The sequence below is a fragment of the Pseudophryne corroboree genome, assembly GCF_028390025.1.
Source record: "Pseudophryne corroboree isolate aPseCor3 chromosome 7 unlocalized genomic scaffold, aPseCor3.hap2 SUPER_7_unloc_5, whole genome shotgun sequence".
Classification (NCBI taxonomy): domain Eukaryota; kingdom Metazoa; phylum Chordata; class Amphibia; order Anura; family Myobatrachidae; genus Pseudophryne; species Pseudophryne corroboree.
Window position 1 is genome coordinate 167,746 of NW_026967614.1, and position 24,046 is coordinate 191,791.

General features: G+C 46.0%; 16 non-coding genes across 16 annotated transcripts; all 16 read left to right on the forward strand.

Annotated features, from left to right (window-relative positions):
• The first annotated feature begins 993 nt into the window (after nucleotides 1-993).
• LOC134986729 (U1 spliceosomal RNA) lies at nucleotides 994-1,157 on the forward strand. The gene has a single exon (XR_010192555.1). It is a non-coding gene; the product is annotated as a U1 spliceosomal RNA (small nuclear RNA).
• Nucleotides 1,158-1,309: 152 nt separating this feature from the next.
• On the forward strand, nucleotides 1,310-1,472 carry LOC134986699 (U1 spliceosomal RNA). The gene has a single exon (XR_010192527.1). It is a non-coding gene; the product is annotated as a U1 spliceosomal RNA (small nuclear RNA).
• Nucleotides 1,473-2,147: 675 nt separating this feature from the next.
• LOC134986765 (U1 spliceosomal RNA) lies at nucleotides 2,148-2,311 on the forward strand. The gene has a single exon (XR_010192591.1). It is a non-coding gene; the product is annotated as a U1 spliceosomal RNA (small nuclear RNA).
• Nucleotides 2,312-2,463: 152 nt separating this feature from the next.
• On the forward strand, nucleotides 2,464-2,626 carry LOC134986682 (U1 spliceosomal RNA). Its single transcript, XR_010192511.1, has one exon. It is a non-coding gene; the product is annotated as a U1 spliceosomal RNA (small nuclear RNA).
• A 670-nt stretch (nucleotides 2,627-3,296) lies between these two features.
• On the forward strand, nucleotides 3,297-3,460 carry LOC134986747 (U1 spliceosomal RNA). Its single transcript, XR_010192574.1, has one exon. It is a non-coding gene; the product is annotated as a U1 spliceosomal RNA (small nuclear RNA).
• A 152-nt stretch (nucleotides 3,461-3,612) lies between these two features.
• Nucleotides 3,613-3,775, forward strand: LOC134986695 (U1 spliceosomal RNA). The gene has a single exon (XR_010192523.1). It is a non-coding gene; the product is annotated as a U1 spliceosomal RNA (small nuclear RNA).
• Nucleotides 3,776-4,445: 670 nt separating this feature from the next.
• On the forward strand, nucleotides 4,446-4,609 carry LOC134986757 (U1 spliceosomal RNA). Its single transcript, XR_010192583.1, has one exon. It is a non-coding gene; the product is annotated as a U1 spliceosomal RNA (small nuclear RNA).
• Nucleotides 4,610-4,761: 152 nt separating this feature from the next.
• Nucleotides 4,762-4,924, forward strand: LOC134986711 (U1 spliceosomal RNA). Its single transcript, XR_010192538.1, has one exon. It is a non-coding gene; the product is annotated as a U1 spliceosomal RNA (small nuclear RNA).
• A 671-nt stretch (nucleotides 4,925-5,595) lies between these two features.
• LOC134986751 (U1 spliceosomal RNA) lies at nucleotides 5,596-5,759 on the forward strand. Its single transcript, XR_010192578.1, has one exon. It is a non-coding gene; the product is annotated as a U1 spliceosomal RNA (small nuclear RNA).
• A 152-nt stretch (nucleotides 5,760-5,911) lies between these two features.
• LOC134986705 (U1 spliceosomal RNA) lies at nucleotides 5,912-6,074 on the forward strand. Its single transcript, XR_010192534.1, has one exon. It is a non-coding gene; the product is annotated as a U1 spliceosomal RNA (small nuclear RNA).
• Nucleotides 6,075-6,745: 671 nt separating this feature from the next.
• LOC134986761 (U1 spliceosomal RNA) lies at nucleotides 6,746-6,909 on the forward strand. The gene has a single exon (XR_010192586.1). It is a non-coding gene; the product is annotated as a U1 spliceosomal RNA (small nuclear RNA).
• A 152-nt stretch (nucleotides 6,910-7,061) lies between these two features.
• LOC134986714 (U1 spliceosomal RNA) lies at nucleotides 7,062-7,224 on the forward strand. The gene has a single exon (XR_010192541.1). It is a non-coding gene; the product is annotated as a U1 spliceosomal RNA (small nuclear RNA).
• Nucleotides 7,225-21,501: 14,277 nt separating this feature from the next.
• Nucleotides 21,502-21,665, forward strand: LOC134986762 (U1 spliceosomal RNA). Its single transcript, XR_010192587.1, has one exon. It is a non-coding gene; the product is annotated as a U1 spliceosomal RNA (small nuclear RNA).
• A 152-nt stretch (nucleotides 21,666-21,817) lies between these two features.
• LOC134986718 (U1 spliceosomal RNA) lies at nucleotides 21,818-21,980 on the forward strand. Its single transcript, XR_010192544.1, has one exon. It is a non-coding gene; the product is annotated as a U1 spliceosomal RNA (small nuclear RNA).
• A 661-nt stretch (nucleotides 21,981-22,641) lies between these two features.
• On the forward strand, nucleotides 22,642-22,805 carry LOC134986732 (U1 spliceosomal RNA). The gene has a single exon (XR_010192559.1). It is a non-coding gene; the product is annotated as a U1 spliceosomal RNA (small nuclear RNA).
• Nucleotides 22,806-22,950: 145 nt separating this feature from the next.
• Nucleotides 22,951-23,113, forward strand: LOC134986688 (U1 spliceosomal RNA). The gene has a single exon (XR_010192516.1). It is a non-coding gene; the product is annotated as a U1 spliceosomal RNA (small nuclear RNA).
• Nucleotides 23,114-24,046: the final 933 nt, after the last annotated feature.

Here is a 24,046-nt window from a genome sequence, read left to right on the forward strand (position 1 = left end):
TTTAAATCCTTTTTATTCCGCAGCATTCCAATGTGGAAGATTCCATGGAACCAGAGATCCTTCCATTGAGAAGGACATGCTGCCTGGATGACTACACTGTGCAAATTAAATCAAGGAGCCAGTTGGCTTGTGGGTGGCTCTGGTCACTGGGTGGTTGGGTGGGTGGTGTGTCGGAGGTGGAGCACATGCAAATGATTGTGTATCATCCAGCTAGTGAGAGAGAAAACTCGTGCAGGAGTGTGCCTGCTTGTCAGTGGGTTATGCACCTTTCCAGACGTCAAATCTACATGGAGCAGCTGGAGAGGACAAGAGCAGGTTTGCAAAATATAGACAGAAGAGCTCTCCAGCCTAGTTTGCTGTCTGTTTCCACTTCTCTTTTCTTGAGCCGCTCCCTTCTATGCCCTTGCGCACTATCCTGACTTCTCCCATCTGCTTACTTTGTGCCTTCCAACGCACAATGCGAACTACAGGTAGTGCTGCAGGGCCCACACCCTTTTACTTGCCATACAGAGCAGCTCTGGAGCTGTTACAGTGCCCAGCTTCTGCAAGAAATCAGCTTGAATGCTTCAGGGGCTGGGGCATAGCCAACATGAGCCCCACACCGAAGGAGGGTGGAGGTGTTTAATGCGAACTAGGGGTCATCCAAGCGCCGCAAAAGGCCGCCATGCCCTGCACGCCCCTTTTCTCTTTTCATATGCAGACGAGGGTTGAAGCCAAATTTGACCCACTGCTTGGATGACATCACCATATGCAAATCCATCTGCTGCAGGCCTTCCCCCAGGAATGCTTGCACTAGTTGTTGCATTTGGTTTGTTGTTTGGGGGTGCTTCAGTATTAGGCAGCCTTCTGCCCTCCCATGTTCATCTGAAAATATGTGTTCTCCCTGCAGTTGTTGTCCCCAGATGAGAGTTCCCTTGTGCTGCCTCAGTTGAATCTTCTTTACTTGACAGAGATGTGCCTGAGCAGCAGCCCTCCCCAGCCCTATCCCAAATCATACTTATTTTGCATAGGAGATACCATGGTCATGAAGATCGTTCTCCCAGGGTGAGGTTCATTCATTGCATTCTGGGTATGCTGACCCCTGTGATTTCCCCAAATGTGGGAAACTTGACTGCATTATTTGTGGTAGTGGGGGACTGTGTTTGTGCTTTCCTCTGGTCAGCTCTGGTAAAAGTCAGATTTCTTTATCTCAGATCTTCCTCTAGCCTTGTTCTTCTTTCGAGAGTTCCCTTGTGCTGCCTCAGTTGGATCTCCTTTACTTGACAGGGGGGTGCCCAAGCAGCGACCCTCCCCAGCTCTAGCCCAACTCCTACTTACCTGCCAGGTGAGATACTATGATCATGAAGGTGCTTCTCCCAGGGCAAGGCTCACCCATTGCACTCTGGGTGTGCTGCCCCTGTGATTTCCCAAAATATGGGAAACTTGACTGCATAATTTGTGTTTCCACTGGTCGGCTTTTATATAATTCAGATCTCTTTGTCTCAGGTCTCTCTCCAGCCTAGTTTGCAGTCTGTTTCCACTTCTTCTTTTTTTGAGCCCCTCCCTTCTATACCCTTGTGCACTATCCTGACTTCTCCTCCTGTCTGCTTACTTTGTGCCTTCCAATGCACAATGCAAACTACAGGTAGTGCTGCAGGGCCCACAAACTTTTACTTGCATTACAGAGCAGCTCTGGAGCTGTTACAGTGCCAAGCTGCTGCAAGAAATCAGCTTGAATGCTTCAGGGGCTGGGGCATTGCCAACATGAGCCCCACACCGAAGGAGGGTGGGGGTGTTTAATGCGAACTAAGGGTCATCCAAGCGCCGCAAAAGGCCGCCATTCCCTGCATACCCCTTTTCTCTTTTCATATGCAGATGAGGGTTCCAGACAACTTTGGCCCACTGCTTGGATGACATCACTGTATGCAAATCCGTCTTCTGCTGACCTTCCCCCAGGAATGCTTGTACTAGTTGTTGCATTTGGTTTGTTGTTTGGGGGTGCTTCAGTATTAGGCAGCCTTCTGCCCTCCCATGTTCATCTGAAAATATGTGTTCTCCCTGCAGTTGTTGTCCCCAGATGAGAGTTCCCTTGTGCTGCCTCAGTTGAATCTCCTTTACTTGACAGAGATGTGCCTGAGCAGCGGCCCTCCCCAGCCCTATCCCAAATCATACTTATTTTGCATAGGAGATATCATGGTAATGAAGACTGTTATCCCAGGGTGAGGTTCATTCATTGCATTTTGGGTATGCTGACCCCTGTGATTTCCCCAAATGTGGGAAACTCGACTTCATTATTTGTGGTAGTGGGGGACTGTGTTTGTGCTTTCCTCTGGTCAGCTCTGGTAAAAGTCAGATTTATTTGTCTCAGATCTTCCTCTAGCCTTGTTCTTCTTTCGAGAGTTCCCTTGTGCTGACTCACTTGGATCTCCTTCACTTGACAGGGAAGTGCCCGAGCAGTGACCCTACCCAGCTCTAGCCCAACTCCTACTTACCTGCCAGGTGAGATACTATGATCATGAAGGTGCTTCTCCCAGGGCAAGGCTCACCCATTGCACTCTGGGTGTGCTGCTCTTGCGATTTCCCCAAATGTGGGAAACTTGACTGCATAATTTGTGTTTCCCCTGGTCGGCTCTCGTATAATTCAGATCTCTTTGTCTCAGGTCTCTCTCCAGCCTAGTTTGCTGTCTGTTTCCACTTCTCTTTTCTTGAGCCGCTCCCTTCTATGCCCTTGCGCACTATTATGACCTCTCCTGTCTGCTTACTTTGTGCCTTCCAACGTCAATGCAAACTACAGGTAGTGCTGCAGGGCCCTCACCCTTTTACATGCTTTACAGAGCAGCTCTGGAGCTGTTACAGTGCCCAGCTGCTGCAAGAAATCAGCTTGAATGCTTCAGGGGCTGGGGCATAGCCAACATGAGCCCCACACCGAAGGAGGGTGGAGGTGTTTAATGTGAATTAGGGGTCATCCAAGCGCCGCAAAAGGCCGCCATGCCCAGCACATACCTTTTTTCTTTTCATATGCAGACGAGGGTTGAAGCCAACTTTGACCCACTGCTTGGATGACATCACCATATGCAAATCCATCTGCTGCAGGCCTTCCCCCAGGAATGCTTGCACTAGTTGTTGCATTTGGTTTATTGTTTGGGGGTGCTTCAGTATTAGGCAGCCTTCTGCCCTCCCATGTTCATCTGAAAATATGTGTTCTCCCTGCAGTTGTTGTCCCCAGATGAGAGTTCCCTTGTGCTGCCTCAGTTGAATCTCCTTTACTTGACAGAGATGTGCCTGAGCAGCGGCCCTCCCCAGCTCTATCCCAAATCATACTTATTTTGCATAGGAGATACCATGCTCATGAAGATTGTTCTCCCAGGTTGAGGTTCATTCATTGCATTCTGGGTATGCTGACCCCTGTGATTTCCCCAAATGTGGGAAACTTGACTGCATTATTTGTGGTAGTGGGGGACTGTGTTTGTGCTTTCCTCTGGTCAGCTCTGGTAAAAGTCAGATTTCTTTGTCTCAGATCTTCCTCTAGCCTTGTTCTTCTTTCGAGAGTTCCCTTGTGCTGCCTCAGTTGGATCTCCTTCACTTGACAGGGGGGTGCCCGAGCTGCGACCCTCCCCAGCTCTAGCCCAACTCCTACTTACCTGCCAGGTGAGATACTATGATCATGTAGGTGCTTCTCCCAGGGCAAGGCTCACCCATTGCACTCTGGGTGTGCTGCCCCTGTGATTTCCCCAAATGTGGGAAACTTGACTGCATAATTTGTGTTTCCCCTGGTCGGCTCTCGTATAATTCAGATCTCTTTGTCTCAGGTCTCTCTCCAGCCTAGTTTGCTGTCTGTTTCCACTTCTCTTTTCTTGAGCCGCTCCCTTCTATGCCCTTGCGCACTATTCTGACCTCTCCTGTCTGTATACTTTGTGCCTTCCAACGCACAATGCAAACTACAGGTAGTGCTGCAGAGCCCACACCCTTTTACATGCTTTACAGAGCAGCTCTGGAGCTGTTACAGTGCCCAGCTGCTGCAAGAAATCAGCTTGAATGCTTCAGGGGCTGGGGCATAGCCATCATGAGCCCCACACCGAAGGAGGGTGGAGATGTTTAATGCGAATTAGGGGTCATCCAAGCGCCGCAAAAGGCCGCCATTCCCTGCACATCCCTTTTTTCTTTTCATATGCAGACGAGGGTTGAAGCCAACTCTGACCCACTGCTTGGATGACATCACCATATGCAAATCCATCTGCTGCAGGCCTTCCCCAGGAATGCTTGCACTAGTTGTTGCATTTGGTTTGTTGTTTGGGGGTGCTTCAGTATTAGGCAGCCTTCTGCCCTCCCATGTTCATCTGAAAATATGTGTTCTCCCTGCAGTTGTTGTCCCAAGATGAGAGTTCCCTTGTGCTGCCTCAGTTGAATCGCCTTTACTTGACAGAGATGTGCCTGAGCAGCGGCCCTCCCCAGCTCTATCCCAAATCATACTTATTTTGCATAGGAGATACCATGGTCATGAAGATTGTTCTCCCATGGTGAGGTTCATTCATTGCATTCTGTTTATGCTGACCCCTGTGATTTCCCCAAATGTTGGAAACTCGACTGCATTATTTGTGGTAGTGGGGGGCTGTGTTTGTGCTTTCCTCTGGTCAGCTCTGGTAAAAGTCAGATTTCTTTGTCTCAGATCTTCCTCTAGCCTTGTTCTTCTTTCGAGAGTTCCCTTGTGCTGCCTCAGTTGGATCTCCTTCACTTGACAGGGGGGTGCCCGAGCAGCGACCCTCCCCAGCTCTAGCCCAACTCCTACTTACCTGCCAGGTGAGATCCTATGATCATGTAGGTGCTTCTCCCAGGGCAAGGCTCACCCATCGCACTCTGGGTGTGCTGCCCCTGTGATTTCCCCAAATGTGGGAAACTTGACTGCATAATTTGTGTTTCCCCTGGTCGGCTCTCGTATAATTCAGATGTATTTGTCTCAGGTCTCTCTCCAGCCTAGTTTGCTGTCTGTTTCCACTTCTCTTTTCTTGAGCCGCTCCCTTCTATGCCCTTGCGCACTATCCTGACTTCTCCCGTCTGCTAACTTTGTGCCTTCCAACGCACAATGCGAACTACAGGTAGTGCTGCAGGGCCCACACCCTTTTACTTGCCTTACAGAGCAGCTCTGGAGCTGTTACAGTGCCCAGCTGCTGCAAGAAATCAGCTTGAATGCTTCAGGGGCTGGGGCATAGCCAACATGAGCCCCACACCGAAGGAGGGTGGAGGTGTTTAATGCGAACTAGGGGTCATCCAAGCGCCGCAAAAGGCCGCCATGCCCTGCACGCCCCTCTTCTCTATTCATATGCAGATGAGTGTTGAAGCCAACTTTGACCCACTGCTTGGATGACATCACCATATGCAAATCCATCTGCTGCAGGCCTTCCCCCAGGAATGCTAGCACTAGTTGTTGCATTTGGTTTGTTGTTTGGGGGTGCTTCAGTATTAGGCAGCCTTCTGCCCTCCCATGTTCATCTGAAAATATGTGTTCTCCCTGCAGTTGTTGTCCCCCGATGAGAGTTCCCTTGTGCTGCCTCAGTTGAATCTCCTTTACTTGACAGAGATGTGCCTGAGCAGCGGCCCTCCCCAGCTCTATCCCAAATCATACTTATTTTGCATAGGAGATACCATGGTCATGAAGATTGTTTTCCCAGGGTGAGGTTCATTCATTGCATTCTGGGTATGCTGACCCCTGTGATTTCCCCAAATGTGGGAAACTGGACTGCATTATTTGTGGTAGTGAGGGACTGTGTTTGTGCTTTCCTCTGGTCAGCTCTGGTAAAAGTCAGATTTCTTTGTCTCAGATCTTCCTCTAGCCTTGTTCTTCTTTTGAGAGTTCCCTTGTGCTGCCTCAGTTGGATCTCCTTCACTTGACAGGGGGGTGCCCGAGCAGCGACCCTCCCCAGCTCTAGCCCAGCTCCTACTTACCTGCCAGGTGAGATACTATGATCATGAAGGTGCTTCTCCCAGGGCAAGGCTCACCCATTGCACTCTGGGTGTGCTACTCCTGCGGTTTCCCCAAATGTTGGACACTTGACTGCATAATTTGTGTTTCACCTGGTCGGCTCTCGTATAATTCAGATCTCTTTGTCTCAGGTCTCTCTCCAGCCTAATTTGCAGTCTGTTTCCACTTCTCTTTTCTTGAGTTGCTCCCTTCTATGCCCTTGCGCACTATCCTGACTTCTCCCGTCTGCTTACTTTGTGCCTTCCAACACACAATGCAAACTACAGGTAGTGCTGCAGGGCCCACACCCTTTTACTTGCCTTACAGAGCAGCTCTGGAGCTGTTACAGTGCCCAGCTGCTGCAAGAAATCAGCTTGAATGCTTCAGGGGCTGGGGCATAGCCATCATGAGCCCCACACCGAAGGAGGGTGGAGGTGTTTAATGCGAACTAGGGGTCATCCAAGCACCGCAAAAGGCCGCCATGCCCTGCATGCCAATTTTATCTTTTCATATGCAGACGAGGGTTGAAGCCAACTTTGACCCACTGTTTGGATGACATCACCATATGCAAATCCATATGCTGCAGGCCTTCCCCCAGGAATGCTTGCACTAGTTGTTGCATTTGGTTTGTTGTTTGGGGGTGCTTCAGTATTAGGCAGCCTTCTGCCCTCCCATGTTCATCTGAAAATATGTGTACCTCCTGCAGTTGTTGTCCCCAGATGAGAGTTCCCTTGTGCTGCCTCAGTTGAATCTCCTTTACTTGACAGAGATGTGCCTGAGCAGCGGCCCTCTCCAGCCCTATCCCAAATCATACTTATTTTGCATAAGAGATACCATGGTCATGAAGATTGTTCTCCCAGGGTGAGGTTCATTCATTGCATTCTGGGTATGCTGACCCCTGTTATTTTCCCAAATGTGGTAAACTTGACAGCATTATTTGTGGTAGTGGGGGACTGTGTTTGTGCTTTCCTCTGGTCAGCTCTGGTAAAAGTCAGATTTCTTTGTCTCAGATCTTCCTCTAGCCTTGTTCTTCTTTCGAGAGTTCCCTTGTGCTGCCTCAGTTGGATCTCCTTCACTTGACAGGGGGGTGCCCGAGCAGCGACCCTCCCCAGCTCTAGCCCAACTCCTACTTACCTGCTAGGTGAGATACTATGATCATGAAGGTGCTTCTCCCAGGGCAAGGCTCACCAATTGCACTCTGGGTGTGCTGCTCCTGCGATATCCCCAAATGTGGGAAACTTGACTGCATAATTTGTGTTTCCCCTGGTCGGCTCTCGTATAATTCAGATCTCTTTGTCTCATGTCTTTCTCCAGCCTAGTTTGCTGTCTGTTTACACTTCTCTTTTCTTGAGCCACTCCCTTCTATGCCCTTGCGCACTATCTTGACTTCTCCCGTCTGCTTACTTTGTGCCTTCCAACGCACAATGCGAACTACAGGTAGTGCTGCAGGGCCCACACCCTTTTAGTTGCCTTACAGAGCAGCTCTGGAGCTATTACAGTGCCCAGCTGCTGCAAGTAATCAGCTTTTTACACTTTCTCTTGGTTCTATATATATATTTTTTTATTTTTATTTTATTTTTTCCCCCTCCTTCTCCCAAAAGGCCCCCCTCCCTCCCCCCCCCTCCCTGTTTTAAATTTTAACATCTTTAAATATTTAAATCTTCGAATCCTTAAATTGTCTGTTTAATATTTATTTTTTCTTCAATTCTTTTTGTTGTTTAAACAGCAATGTAGTTATTCCAGGGGTTAAAATAATGAAATATAGAAATAATATTAACAAAAATTAAAGGTAAAAATGAATTGATAGAATGATCCCATTAAAAGTAAATAAATAATATGGATGTTAAGCTGAGTGGGTTGGATTCGAACATGGGACTAGCTGCATAGAGTGCATTTGATGTTTCCCCTGCGCCACAAGAACTGCTTTAGTAGTGGCATGGATTTATGTTACCCTAAAAGGTTTTATATAAGTAAATGGGGATCCTTAGTGCTGAGTCTCTGAATTATGTATATGTGATTATAGATATGAGGTATTGATTGAAAGATTATAGGTTAATCTGTATATAGATTATATATTTTCTGTTATTTTTTAAACCACCTTGTTGCTTATTTTATTATTATTTTTAATCACCATGTTGCTTATTTTTATATTATGAAATGCCTTTATATGTGCAATTGCAATTAGAAAGTTGTTCCATATGTGAGTCATTACATGTATGCATCCAATTAGTACATGTATGTATCCAATCAACTAATTAGTAATGCTATTGGTCCGGTGCATTTTAAAAAGAGCCTGCTAGGCTGCTGATGTATCCTCTGACGAAACCGCTCTTGGATAACAGCGGAGAAACGCGTAAGAAAGGTGATTACCGGACACTCTGATTGCTGAGATATAAGCCCGTTCATGAACGAGCTACATCACGGCGGACGTCTGATGTAAAGACAGCGGTGAAGGGGAAAAAGCAATTTGAGACCGAGCAAAAGGAGGTCTCTACCCCACGGCAGGGAGAAATATCCCGACCGCGAGTGCCAATAAGATCCAGCCACGGTTAACGGGGGTCGTAGCATACCGCTGTGTTTCACCAACCATCACAGCGCTCTCCCCCTGTTTTCTTTCATTACTCACGTGAGTTACATATGAACTTTAACTGCAGTAAATAATAAGAATTTACTTACCGATAATTCTATTTCTCATAGTCCGTAGTGGATGCTGGGGACTCCGTAAGGACCATGGGGAATAGCGGCTCCGCAGGAGACTGGGCACATCTAAAGAAAGCTTTAGGACTATGTGGTGTGCACTGGCTCCTCCCCCTATGACCCTCCTCCAAGCCTCAGTTAGGATACTTTGCCCGGACGAGCGTACACAATAAGGAAGGATTTTGAATCCCGGGTAAGACTCATACCAGCCACACCAATCACACCGTACAACCTGTGATCTGAACCCAGTTAACAGCATGATAACAGAGGAGCCTCTGAAAAGATGTCTCCCAACAATAATAACCCGATTTTTGTAACAATAACTATGTACAAGTATTGCAGACAATCCGCACTTGGGATGGGCGCCCAGCATCCACTACGGACTATGAGAAATAGAATTATCGGTAAGTAAATTCTTATTTTCTCTGACGTCCTAAGTGGATGCTGGGGACTCCGTAAGGACCATGGGGATTATACCAAAGCTCCCAAACGGGCGGGAGAGTGCGGATGACTCTGCAGCACCGAATGAGAGAACTCCAGGTCCTCCTCAGCCAGGGTATCAAATTTGTAGAATTTAGCAAACGTGTTTGCCCCTGACCAAGTAGCTGCTCGGCAAAGTTGTAAAGCCGAGACCCCTCGGGCAGCCGCCCAAGATGAGCCCACTTTCCTTGTGGAACGGGCTTTTACAGATTTTAGCTGTGGCAGGCCTGCCACAGAATGTGCAAGCTGAATTGTACTACAAATCCAACGAGCAATAGTCTGCTTAGAAGCAGGAGCACCCAGCTTGTTGGGTGCATACAGGATAAACAGCGAGTCAGATTTCCTGACTCCAGCCGTCCTGGAAACATATTTTCAGGGCCCTGACAACATCCAGCAACTTGGATTCCTCCAAGTCCCTAGTAGCCGCAGGCACCACAATAGGTTGGTTCAGGTGAAAACGCTGGAACCACCTTAGGGAGAAACTGAGGACGAGTCCTCAATTCCGCCCTGTCCGAATGGAAAATCAGATAAGGGCTTTTACAGGATAAAGCCGCCAATTCTGACACGCGCCTGGCCCAGGCCAGGGCCAACAGCATGACCACTTTCCATGTGAGATATTTTAACTCCACAGATTTAAGTGGTTCAAACCAATGTGACTTTTGGAACCCAAACTACATTGAGATCCCAAATTGCCACTGGAGGCACAAAAGGAGGCTGTATATGCAGTACCCCTTTTACAAACGTCTAAACTTCAGGGACTGAAGCTAGTTCTTTTTTGGAAGAAAATTGACAGGGCCGAAATCTGAACCTTAATGGACCCCAATTTCAGGCCCATAGACACTCCTGTTTGCAGGAAATGTAGGAATCGACCCAGTTGAATTTCCTCCATCGGGCCTTACTGGCCTCGCACTACGCAACATATTTTCGCCAATTGCGGTGATAATGTTTTTGCGGTTACATCCTTCCTGGCTTTAGATCAGGATATGGATGACTTCATCCGGAATGCCTTTTTTCCTTCAGGATCCGGTGTTCAACCGGCATGCCGTCAAACGCAGCCGCGGTAAGTCTTGGAACAGACAGGGTCCTTGCTGGAGCAGGTCCCTTCTTAGAGGTAGAGGCCACGGATCCTCCGTGAGCATCTCTTGAAGTTCCGGTTACCAAGTCCTTCTTGGCCAATCCGGAGCCACGAATATAGTGCTTTCTCCTCTCCATCTTATCAATCTCAGTACCTTGGGTATGAGAGGCAGAGGAGGGAACACATACACTGACTGGTACACCCACGGTGTTACCAGAGCGTCTACAACTATTGCCTGAGGGTCTCTTGACCTGGCGCAATACCTGTCGAGTTTTTTAATCATGTGGACGACTTCTGGGTGAAGTCCCCACTCTCCCGGGTGGAGGTCGTGCTGAGGAAGTCTGCTTCCCAGTTGTCCACTCCCGGAATGAATACTGTTGACAGTGCTATCACATGATTTTCCGCCCAGCGAAGAATCCCTGCAGCTTCTGCCATTGCCCTCCTGCTTCTTGTGCCACCCTGTCTGTTTACGTGGGTGACTGCCATGATGTTGTCCGACTGGATCAACACCAGCTGACCTTGAAGCAGAGGTCTTGCTAAGCTTAGAGCATTGTAAATGGCCCTTAGCTTCAGGATATTTATGTGAAGTGATGTATCCAGGCTTGACCCTAAGCCCTGGATATTCCTTCCCTGTGTGACTGCTCACCAGCCTCGCAGGCTGGCATCCGTGGTCACCAGGACCCAGTTCTGAATGCCGAATCTGCGGCCCTCTAGAAGATGAGCACTCTGCAACCACCACAGGATGGATACCCTTGTCCTTGGTGACAGGGTTATCCGCTGATGCATCTGAAAATGCGACCCGGACCATTTGTCCAGTAGGTTCCACTGGAAAGTTCTTGCGTGGAATCTAACGAATGGGATTGCTTCGTAGGAAGCCACCATTTTTACCCAGAACCCTTGTTCATTGATGCACTGAGACTTGGTTCGGTTTTAGGAGGTTCCTGACTAGCTCGGATAACTCCCTGGCTTTCTCTTCCGGGAGAAACACCTTTTTTCTGGACTGTGTCCAGGAACATCCCTAGGAAACAGAAGACAAGTCGTCGGAACCAGCTGCGATTTTGGAATATTGAGAATCCAATCGTGCTGCCGCAACACTACCTGAGATAGTGCTACACCGACTTCCAACTGTTCCCTGGATCTTACCCTTATCAGGGAATCGTCCAAGTAAGGGATAACTAAAATTCCCTTCCTTCGAAGGGATATCATTTCGGCCATTACCTTGGTAAAGACCCGGGGTGCCGTAGACCATCCCTACGGCAGCGTCTGAACTGATAGTGACAGTTCTGTACCATAACCTGAGGTACCCTTGGTGAGAAGGGTAAATTTTGACATGAAGGTAAGCATCCTTGATGTCCCGAGACATCATGTAGTCCCCTTCTTCCAGGTTCGCAATCACTGCTCTGAGTGACTCAATCTTGAATTTGAACCTCTGTATGTAAGTGTTCAAAGATTTTAGATTTTAGATTTAGAATCGGTCTCACCGAGCCGTCTGGCTTCGGTACCACAATAGTGTGGAATAATACCCCGTTCCCTGTTGCAGGAGGGGTACCTTGATTATCACCTGCTGGGAATACAGCTTGTGAATGGCTTCCAAAACTGCCTCCCTGTCAGAGGGAGACGTCGGTAAAGCCGACTTTTGGAAACGGCGAGGGGGAGACGTCTCGAATTCCAATATGTACCCTTGAGATATTACCTGAAGGATCCAGGGGTCTACTTGCGAGTGAGCCCACTGCGCACTGAAATTCATTGAGAACGGGCCCCCACCGTGCCTGAGCTTGTAAGGCCCTAGCGTCATACTGAGGGCTTGGCAGAGGCGGGAAAGGGTTTCTGTTCCTGGGAACTGGCTAATCTCTTCAGCCTTTTTCCTCTCCCTCTGTCACGAGCAGAAAAGAGGAACCTTTTGTCCGCTTGCCAACAAAGGACTGCGCCTGATAATACGGCGTCTTATTTTGAGAGGCGACCTGGGGTACAAACGTGGATTTCCCAGTTGTTGCCGTGGCCACCAGGTCTAAAATACCGACCCCAAATGTCCCCTTTCAAAGGCAATACTTCCAAATGCCGTTTGGAATCCGCATCACCTGACCATTTTACTGGTAGAATTGGACAACGCACTTATACTTGATGCCAGTCGGCAAATATTCCGCTGTGCATCATGCATATATAGAAATGCATCTTTTAAATGCTCTATAGGCAATAATATACTATCCTTATCTAGGATATCAATATTTCCAGTCAGGGAATCCGACCATGCCAACCCAGCACTGCACCTCCAGGCTGAGGCGATTGCTGGTCGCAGTATAACACCAGTATGTGTGTGAATACATTTTTGGATACCCTCCTGCTTTCTATCAGCAGGATCCTTAAGGGCGGCCATCTCATGAGAGGGTAGAGCCCTTGTTCTTACAAGCGTGTGAGCGCCTTATCCCCCCTAGGGGGTGTTTCCCAACGCACCCTAACCTCTGGCGGGAAAGGGTATACAGCCAATACTTTTTAAGAAATTATCAATTGTTATCGGGGGGAAACCCACGCATCATCACACACCTCATTTTATTTCTCAGATTCAGGAAAACTACAGGTAGTTTTTCCCTCACCGAACATAATACCCCTTTTTGGTGGTACTCGTATTATCAGAAATGTATAAAACATTTTCCATTGTCTCAATCATGTAACGTGTGGCCCTACTGGAAATCACGGTTGTCTCTTCACCGTCGACACAGGAGTCAGTATCCGTGTCGGCGTCTGTATCTGCCATCTGAGGTAACGGGCGCTTTAGAGCCCCTGACGGCCTATGAGACGTCTGGACAGGCACAAGCTGAGTAGCCGGCTGTCTCATGTCAACCACTGTTTTTTTTTTTGTTTTTTTATACAGAGCTGACACTGTCATGTAATTTTCAACAGTACATCCACTCAGGTGTCGACCCCCTAGGTGGTGACATCACTGTTACAGACACTCTGCTCCGTCTCCACATCATTTTTCTCCTCATACATGTCGACACAAACGTGCCGACACACAGCACACACACAGGGAATGCTCTGATAGAGGACAGGACCCCACTAGCCCTTTGGGGAGACAGAGGGAGAGTATGCCAGCACACACCAGAGCGCTATATATATATATACAGGGATAACCTTATATAAGTGTTTTTCCCCTTATAGCTGCTGTATGTTTTAATACTGCGCCTAATTAGTGCCCCCCTCTCTTTTTTTAACCCTTTCTGTAGTGTAGTGACTGCAGGGAAGAGCCAGGGAGCTTCCGTCCAACTGAGCTGTGAGGGAAAATGGCGCCAGTGTGCTGAGGAGATAGTCTTCGCCCCCTTTTCGGCGGCCTTATCTCCCGTTTTTCTGTATATTCTGGCAGGGGTTAAATGCATCCATATAGCCCAGGAGCTATATGTGATGTATTTTTTGCCATGTAAGGTATTTTTATCATGTTTTATTGCGTCTCAGGGCGCCCCCCCCAGCGCCCTGCACCCTCAGTGACCGGAGTATGAAGTGTGCTGAGAGCAATGGCGCACAGCTGTGCGCTACCTTATTGAAGACAGGAACGTCTTCTGCCGCCGATTTTTCCGGACCTCTTCGCTCTTCTGGCTCTGTAAGGGGGCCGGCGGCGAGGCTCCGGGACCCATCCAGGCTGGGCCTGTGATCGTCCCTCTGGAGCTAATGTCCAGTAGCCAAGAAGCCCAATCCACTCTGCACGCAGGTGAGTTCGCTTCTTCTCCCCTTAGTCCCTCGATGCAGTGAGCCTGTTGCCAGCAGGTCTCACTGAAAATAACAAACCTAAACTAAAACTTTCACTAAGAAGCTCAGGAGAGCCCCTAGTGTGCACCCTTCTCGTCGGGCACAGAAATCTAACTGAGGCTTGGAGGAGGGTCATAGGGGGAGGAGCCAGTGCACACCACATAGTCCTAAAGCTTTCTTTAGATGTGCCCAGTCTCCTGCGGAGCCGCTATTCCCCATGGTCCTTACGGAGTCCCCAGCATCCACTTAGGACGTTAGAGAAAAGAGGCGTTGGTTACAACTGTTGCTGTTCATCCACAAGAAGGAATTTAATGTATCAATTACAATTGGAAAGTAACGTGTAACCCTGATTTAGGGTTTAAACAACACTTATACTGAGGTAGTTATAATATGGTGACTAAAATGGAGTATAAGCATATATATTATTCATATAAAAGTTAATGGATGTTGTAATACTGTATGCATGTTGTGAGGTAAATAATACAGTTCACATATATGTAATTGTATGTACATTGATGTAAATGTAGTGGTGAATACAATGAAGGCTTATTTTATGGTTTCACAGTGTATCTAAAGGGTTAATGTCCTTGTGCTCCTAACTGTCAATCACCTAGTGAGGTGATTGCCAGTGGGCGGGGCATCACCTCAGAGTGGGTCATGTGACTACTAGAGAGGAGTGGAGAGGTGCTGTGAGTGTAGCTGAGAGAGAGACTGCATATCCCTTGGTGAGAGGACATAGTTTTTTGCTGCTCCGGCCGTCGCCCGCATTAGAGCTGAGCGGTATACATTGCGGCGGCCGGAGGGGGCTTAGTGTGTGAAGCCAGAACAGGGCTTCCTTACTGTAAAGGTGGTGACAGCAGCATTGAGACTCAGAACTGTTCATAGAACCCAAGATCAGCGCTAGTCAACTCACCCAGCAGTATTGGAAGGGCACATCTGTGACAGGGACACAGAGAGGGTTCCTTCCTACCTATTACCGGCACAGACTCTGACAGCCACAACAAAGAAGCCAGGACCAGCAGCAGAGGCTCCATTCTGTGTGGCTGTAAGTGTAAGGGAGGAGTCGGGGGAGCATCCTGCAGCAGCATCACTAGATGGTAGAAGTGTGAGTGCATAATCCAGCCATTTATATTACCCCTACACTAAGCACAGCAAGCCATAGGTGACTATTGTACATAGTCAATTTCATATTGGGACTAAGTACTCCAGGGCTAGGCCGCAATAATGGCTATTAAGCAGGAGGATAGTAATGGGTCACAGTAGTCAGAGTGACCTATAATTACAGTTCCATGTATGGCTTAATCATAGTGCTAAGGAGAAGGTAGAAAGCACTGGGTATATATATGTAACAGGAGGAGTGGAGTGAAACTTGAACTGTTTAACGCTTCATAAATAGTTTTAAAACTCCCCCATATATCAGCATCACATCAGTCAAAGGAGAGCCAGAGACATTGTTCCGCAGCGCTAAATAGAAAGTAACACCCTAAAGCTGCCACCTAATGTGTGTATTTATGCCCCTGAATTAGCAGAATTAGAGTCAAGGACATTAAAGGTAGCCATACTACAGTGACATTGGATGGATGTTAAAGCCTCTTAGCCACAAAGGATTAGAATATCATCCCGATTCAAGGACTAGCTTGTGGCACTTTAATACAACTGTGTTATATGTATATTCGTGAACCCGTAAGAAGGACTGACACGTAAGAGACTATTAGTTATAAAGTTAAAGGATTTGAGCTCGCTGTGACTATGATAAGAGAAACCATCTCTTGCAGATATATTTAATATAGACTCATCCTAAGAGACAACAATAATTTGAGGCATACAGGAATCGAAAAGCTATATATGCTCTGAAATATAGAAAGCATCAGCTACTTCAAATGGACACAAGGACGCAGCATAACAAAGGTTTATCATACCAGCTTCTTAGGAGTTTAGTTTAATACTGGACAACTACAGTAACATTTTTACTGAGGAAAGGATACAGATTCCTTGGTAATCAACTGTTGATGTTACTATCTATGAGCTAAATAGATACTTTCTGTTATCTGCCAAGGAGGAACTATAAGTAACCTTATAGGAGAAAGTAATCGCTACCATAAATAGACTGAGCCAAACATCTTTCTCTTTAACTGAAGGGAAAACTGATAGTTGATACTAAAACATAGTGTCAGACATTCTGTATTAACTGCTGTTATTTTTAGGAAGTTTATGGGCCCTTATAGTGCACTATCATATTAAGAGTACCCGGGTCACTCTAACACCTAAGGGTGTCTTGAAAAGAAAAAGGATTTGTTGTATTGCATGCAGGTACTGTGTATAGGCCTAATTGACAGGCTGTTAGCATGGATTAATGACTTAAAGGGGAATGTGTAATTGATGAAATGTTAATGTATACTTAATCCATTTGGTACTGGTCATTAAAGTGTTATACTTTCCATGTGTGTCTGGTCCGTCTGGAAGTTGATCTGAAGATCCTGGAAGAAAGAGACAGGTATATTAGATAATATATCTATGATATAAGGGAATCATCCCCTAAGGATAGAGATCAGGCTTACTCAAGCAAGCCTTAACGGTAGTTAAATACTACACATAGCTTGAGTGGAGGCACAGCTATTAGGTAACCATCCCTTAATAGAATACATAGACAGCTCTCGTTCAAGGTAATGAGGGTAGGGTTACATTTGGAGGCACCGCGTGAGATAGAAGTTACACTCAGGCCCTGTTACACCACAGGTGTCAGCTGCCATTAATTATTATTGATAAAGTCCTCACATCCCTAAAAATAAAATACAAATATGGGAAAGAAGCAAAGGAACAGGGAGAAGGTTGGACATAAAGCCATTGCTGTATCAGTTGGGAGAGTTGAAGCCATTAGAGAATGTAAAAGTATGGACAAACAAGAGTACCGTAAGGGACCAGGCTTAAAGGAAGAGGTGACATGCAAGTTTGTGGGAACTTTTGTAAATAACCTAGGTGTGAAAAATGAAAAAATATTAGATATCCCTGTAGAGTTGGAGAAGAGAAAGAAAAAATCAAAGGACAAGAAAGTCAAACTTGATCCCCACCTAAAGGATAGTGAGGGAGGTGTTAGTGACAACCTTGCTCATACTTTGGTCGCTAACATGGATTATGGAATGAAAGGAGATAAGAATGTTCTACCACTGAAAGAGAGAGTTCCAGGGGAAGTGAAGATAGATGTAGGTATACAGAGATTAGAAACTGTGCTAAAGCAAATAGCTGAGGATTATAAGAAACATGGACAATTAGTATTAGCTCTTCCAAAAGATCAACAGAAGGACCTGCTTTCCCGGTTTCCAACTTCCATTGAGGAACCAACAAGAAGAGATAGCCCAGTGGATCTACAGACCCCGATAGAGGTGATAAGACATATAGCACTGGACAGGTCTAAACATCAGTTGTTGGAGGTTCTAGATGAAACCCAATGGAAGCTAAAAGAAGAACAGATGTTTAACACCAAAATTGATGAGAGGAACAAAGAGCTTGAGAGAGAACTTTGGTTTATACAGAGAGAGATGGAAACCATGGCATCTGATGAAAGACAAACCAGAGTGGATCAGGAGCAACAAAAGTTGATAATGTACCAGCAGCAGGAAGACAATATTCATTCTCTGGAATCAAAAATAACTGAGTTGTCTGAATTATTGGAAGTGGGTAAAGAAACTGAAAAGGAGGATCATATTTGTCTGAATGAAATGAAAGAAAGACTGTCTCAGCTAGAATCTGAGAATAAAATACTCAAGGATGCCAACTTCCTAAACAACTGTCCTGAAGACCGTATCCATGAATTTTCTATGCGACCGGATACTAAGGACATAGCATTACAGACTGAGGTAGTGGATGGTATATTGCTGAGACAATCTTCTATGAATAAAGTTGATAGTAAAGGGACACAGTATATGTCTCTTAAAATGACTGGCACAGTAATATGGTTCCATGTGAAGAAAGGCTATGGCTTCATTAAAAGGCATGACACCGGAGAAGACATATTTGTACATTGGACATCCATAACGAAGAATAACCCCCTAAAACTGTTGTACAGTGTAGGAGATGGAGAGAAAGTAGAATTTGAAGTGTTGGAAGGGGAAAAGGGTGTACATGAAGCAAATGTGACTGGCATAGGTGGAGTACCAGTGAAAGGGAGTCGATTTGCTCCAAACCGACGAGGATCATACAGTTATTGTTATCAACCACGAGAAAAAGTGGTTGATGAAGGAAGTGCATATTCAGAACAAAGGCAAGGGAGAGATCCAGCTCCATGTCATCCTTCTACAACCTTACATTACCGACCTCTCTCGAGATTCAATGGTAGAGTAAATCAGTCCCAGGATCAAGAAACGGAAAATTCAGATGCTAAAGACTTGATAACTTTAGAAGCTTCGTCAGAGAAAGAAACTAGTCTCAGTGAAAATCGTAGTGAGGTACATGATAACTTTACCCTAGCACAATCTCTTAAATCTTCCATCCGAAGTCCAGTACTAAAAGAAGTCAATAAATCAGGTGTAGAAGAGCAAGGGAAACCAGCACGATCAGAGAACACTATCCCTGGGAGGCATGAAGGCTATGTAGTTCCATCCCTCCCTATTTGGCCAACAGTTAAAATGGTTGAGATGAGGTGGCTTGCTAATGGATGTGAATGAATATATACTATTTTAGCATAGTGAGTAAGGTAGATGGTGCATTGGCACCTAAAGATGTTAAACAGTGACAATGCACCAGGGGGAGAAATGTAACCCTGATTTAGGGTTTAAACAACACTTATACTGAGGTAGTTATAATATGGTGACTAAAATGGAGTATAAGCATATATATTATTCATATACAAGTTAATGGATGTTGTAATACTGTATGCATGTTGTGAGGTAAATAATACAGTTCACATATATGTAATTGTATGTACATTGATGTAAATGTAGTGGTGAATACAATGAAGGCTTATTTTATGGTTTCACAGTGTATCTAAAGGGTTAATGTCCTTGTGCTCCTAACTGTCAATCACCTAGTGAGGTGATTGCCAGTGGGCGGGGCATCACCTCAGAGTGGGTCATGTGACTACTAGAGAGGAGTGGAGAGGTGCTGTGAGTGTAGCTGAGATAGAGACTGCATATCCCTTGGTGAGAGGACATAGTTTTTTGCTGCTCCGGCCGTCGCCCGCATTAGAGCTGAGCGGTATACATTGTGGCGGCCGGAGGGGGCTTAGTGTGTGAAGCCAGAACAGGGCTTCCTTACTGTAAAGGTGGTGACGGCAGCATTGAGACTCAGAACTGTTCATAGAACCCAAGATCAGCGCTAGTCAACTCACCCAGCAGTATTGGAAGGGCACATCTGTGACAGGGACACAGAGAGGGTTCCTTCCTACCTATTACCGGCACAGACTCTGACAGCCACAACAAAGAAGCCAGGACCAGCAGCAGAGGCTCCATTCTGTGTGGCTGTAAGTGTAAGGGAGGAGTCGGGGGAGCATCCTGCAGCAGCATCACTAGATGGTAGAAGTGTGAGTGCATAATCCAGCCATTTATATTACCCCTACACTAAGCACAGCAAGCCATAGGTGACTATTGTACATAGTCAATTTCATATTGGGACTAAGTACTCCAGGGCTAGGCCGCAATAATGGCTATTAAGCAGGAGGATAGTAATGGGTCACAGTAGTCAGAGTGACCTATAATTACAGTTCCATGTATGGCTTAATCATAGTGCTAAGGAGAAGGTAGAAAGCACTGGGTATATATATGTAACAGGAGGAGTGGAGTGAAACTTGAACTGTTTAACGCTTCATAAATAGTTTTAAAACTCCCCCATATATCAGCATCACATCAGTCAAAGGAGAGCCAGAGACATTGTTCCGCAGCGCTAAATAGAAAGTAACACCCTAAAGCTGCCACCTAATGTGTGTATTTATGCCCCTGAATTAGCAGAATTAGAGTCAAGGACATTAAAGGTAGCCATACTACAGTGACATTGGATGGATGTTAAAGCCTCTTAGCCACAAAGGATTAGAATATCATCCCGATTCAAGGACTAGCTTGTGGCACTTTAATACAACTGTGTTATATGTATATTCGTGAACCCGTAAGAAGGACTGACACGTAAGAGACTATTAGTTATAAAGTTAAAGGATTTGAGCTCGCTGTGACTATGATAAGAGAAACCATCTCTTGCAGATATATTTAATATAGACTCATCCTAAGAGACAACAATAATTTGAGGCATACAGGAATCGAAAAGCTATATATGCTCTGAAATATAGAAAGCATCAGCTACTTCAAATGGACACAAGGACGCAGCATAACAAAGGTTTATCATACCAGCTTCTTAGGAGTTTAGTTTAATACTGGACAACTACAGTAACATTTTTACTGAGGAAAGGATACAGATTCCTTGGTAATCAACTGTTGATGTTACTATCTATGAGCTAAATAGATACTTTCTGTTATCTGCCAAGGAGGAACTATAAGTAACCTTATAGGAGAAAGTAATCGCTACCATAAGTAGACTGAGCCAAACATCTTTCTCTTTAACTGAAGGGAGAACTGATAGTTGATACTAAAACATAGTGTCAGACATTCTGTATTAACTGCTGTTATTTTTAGGAAGTTTATGGGCCCTTATAGTGCACTATCATATTAAGAGTACCCGGGTCACTCTAACACCTAAGGGTGTCTTGAAAAGAAAAAGGATTTGTTGTATTGCATGCAGGTACTGTGTATAGGCCTAATTGACAGGGGGTTAGCATGGATTAATGACTTAAAGGGGAATGTGTAATTGATGAAATGTTAATGTATACTTAATCCATTTGGTACTGGTCATTAAAGTGTTATACTTTCCATGTGTGTCTGGTCCGTCTGGAAGTTGATCTGAAGATCCTGGAAGAAAGAGACAGGTATATTAGATAATATATCTATGATATAAGGGAATCATCCCCTAAGGATAGAGATCAGGCTTACTCAAGCAAGCCTTAACGGTAGTTAAATACTACACATAGCTTGAGTGGAGGCACAGCTATTAGGTAACCATCCCTTAATAGAATACATAGACAGCTCTCGTTCAAGGTAGGGTTACAAACGATTAAATTACAACAGCTGTATCCAGTAGGATTTTTTGGACCCTTTAATAAACATTCCGTTGTCATCAAGGGCAATATGAAATAGATCCTGATTACATTTAGATATGGATAGTGGTGCCTATATATGTTGACTCCATTGTATTTTATTGAATGTGGGTTTCTTCTGTCTATATATATTTTTTAAAAATAAGGAGCTTGTATATTTTATTTTTTGCGCTCCCTTGATAACAAGTGTGATTATCTTTAAAATTTGGTTTATTATTGGTAGAACAGTACTACCTATGGGAGCAGCATTTTATAATATATGGTGAAAATTAATAGATGTATAAAGATTAAATAAGCAACAAATTGGTGAAATAGATAAGTTTTGATAGGAGCACTGGGTTCTATATATATATATTGACATTTGGTTATATATATGTATAGACTTTATAAATTCTTGACAGAGATGTGCCTGAGCAGCGGCCCTCCCCAGCCCTATCCCAAATCATACTTATTTTGCATAGGAGATACCATGGTCATGAAGATTGTTCTCCCAGGGTGAGGTTCATTCATTGCATTCTGGGTATGCTGACCCCTGTGATTTCCCCAAATGTGGGAAACTCGACTGCATTATTTGTGGTAGTGGGGGACTGTGTTTGTGCTTTCCTCTGGTCAGCTCTGGTAAAAGTCAGATTTCTTTGTCTCAGATCTTCCTCTAGCCTTGTTCTTCTTTCGAGAGTTTCCATGTGCTGCCTCAGTTGGATCTCCTTCACTTGACAGGGGGGTGCCCGAGCAGCGACCCTCCCCAGCTCTAGCCCAACTCCTACTTACCTGCCAGGTGAGATACTATGATCATGAAGATGCTTCTCCAAGGGCAAGGCTCACCCATTGCACTCTGGGTGTGCTGCTCCTGCGGTTTCCCCAAATGTTGGACACTTGACTGCATAATTTGTGTTTCCCCTGGTCGGCTCTCGTATAATTCAGATCTCTTTGTCTCAGGTCTCTCTCCAGCCTAGTTTGCTGTCTGTTTCCACTTCTCTTTTCTTGAGTTGCTCCCTTCTATGCCCTTGCGCACTATCCTGACTTCTCCCGTCTGCTTACTTTGTGCCTTCCAACGCACAATGCAAACTACAGGTAGTGCTGCAGGGCCCACACCCTTTTACTTGCCTTACAGAGCAGCTCTGGAGCTGTTACAGTGCCCAGCTGCTGCAAGAAATCAGCTTGAATGCTTCAGGGGCTGGGGCATAGCCCCACACCGAAGTAGGGTGGAGGTGTTTAATGCGAACTAGGGGTCATCCAAGCGCCGCAAAAGGCCGCCATGCCCTGCACGCCCCTTTTCTCTTTTCATATGCAGACGAGGGTTGAAGCCAACTTTGACCCACTGCTTGGATGACATCACCATATGCAAATCCATCTGCTGCAGGCCTTCCCCCAGGAATGCTTGCACTAGTTGTTGCATTTGGTTTGTTGTTTGGGGGTGCTTCAGTATTAGGCAGCCTTCTGCCCTCCCATGTTCATCTGAAAATATGTGTTCTCCCTGCAGTTGTTGTCCCCAGATGAGAGTTCCCTTGTGCTGCCTCAGTTGAATCTCCTTTACTTGACAGAGATGTGCCTTAGCAGCGGCCCTCCCCAGCCCTATCCTAAGTCATACTTATTTTGCATAGGAGATACCATGGTCATGAAGATTGTTCTCCCAGGGTGAGGTTCATTCATTGCATTCTGGGTATGCTGACCCCTATGATTTCCCCAAATGTGGGAAACTCGACTGCATTATTTGTGGTAGTGGGGGACTGTGTTTGTTCTTTCCTCTGGTCAGCTCTGGTAAAAGTCAGATTTATTTGTCTCAGATCTTCCTCTAGCCTTGTTCTTCTATCGAGAGTTTCCTTGTGCTGCCTCAGTTGGATCTACTTCACTTGACAGCCCGAGCAGCGACCCTCCCCAGAACTATCCCAAATCCTACTTACCTGCCAGGTGAGATACTATGATCATGAAGGTGCTTCTCCCAGGGCAAGTCTCACCCATTGCACTCTGGGTGTGCTGCTCCTGCGATTTCCCCAAATGTGGGAAACTTGACTGCATAATTTGTGTTTCCCCTGGTCGGCTCTCGTATAATTCAGATCTCTTTGTCTCAGGTCTCTCTCCAGCCTAGTTTGCTGTCTATTTCCACTTCTTTTTTCTTGAGCCGCTCCCTTCTATGCCCTTGCGCACTATCCTGACTTCTCCCGTCTGCTTAATTTGTGCCTTCCAACGCACAATGCGAACTACAGGTAGTGCTGCAGGGCCCACGCCCTTTTACTTGCCTTACAGAGCAGCTCTGGAGCTGTTACAGTGCCTAGCTGCTGCAAGAAATCAGCTTGAATGCTTCAGGGGCTGGGGCATAGCCAACATGAGCCCCACACCGAAGGAGGGTGGATGTGTTTAATGCGAACTAGGGGTCATCCAATCGCCGCAAAAGGCCGCCATGCCCTGCACGCCCCTTTTCTCTTTTCATATGCAGACGAGGGTTGAAGCCAACTTTGACCCACTGCTTGGATGACATCACCATATGCAAATCCATCTGCTGCAGCCTTCCCCCAGGAATGCTTGCACTAGTTGTTGCATTTGGTTTGTTGTTTGGGGGTGCTTCAGTATTAGGCAGCCTTCTGCCCTCCCATGTTCATCTGAAAATATGTGTTCTCCCTGCAGTTGTTGTCCCCAGATGAGAGTTCCCTTGTGCTGCCTCAGTTGAATCTTCTTTACTTGACAGAGAAGTGCCTGAGCAGCGGCCCTCCCCAGCCCTGTTAGGCCATCATCTACACGGCATAGCCCTGAATTTTCCAATGCGCAGCTCTTTGCAAAAGAGAGATATTGGCAAGGAAAAGCTGTCTTGTACCTTTGCATTTTTCTCCCAAACGAAGGACACTAGAACATTTTTTTTAAAGCCTCCTGTTAGGCCATCATCTACACGGCATAGCCCTGAATTTTTCAATGCGCAGCTCTTTGCAAAAGAGAGATATTGGCAAGGAAAAGCTGTCTTGTACCTTTGCATTTTTCTCCCAAACGAAGGACACTA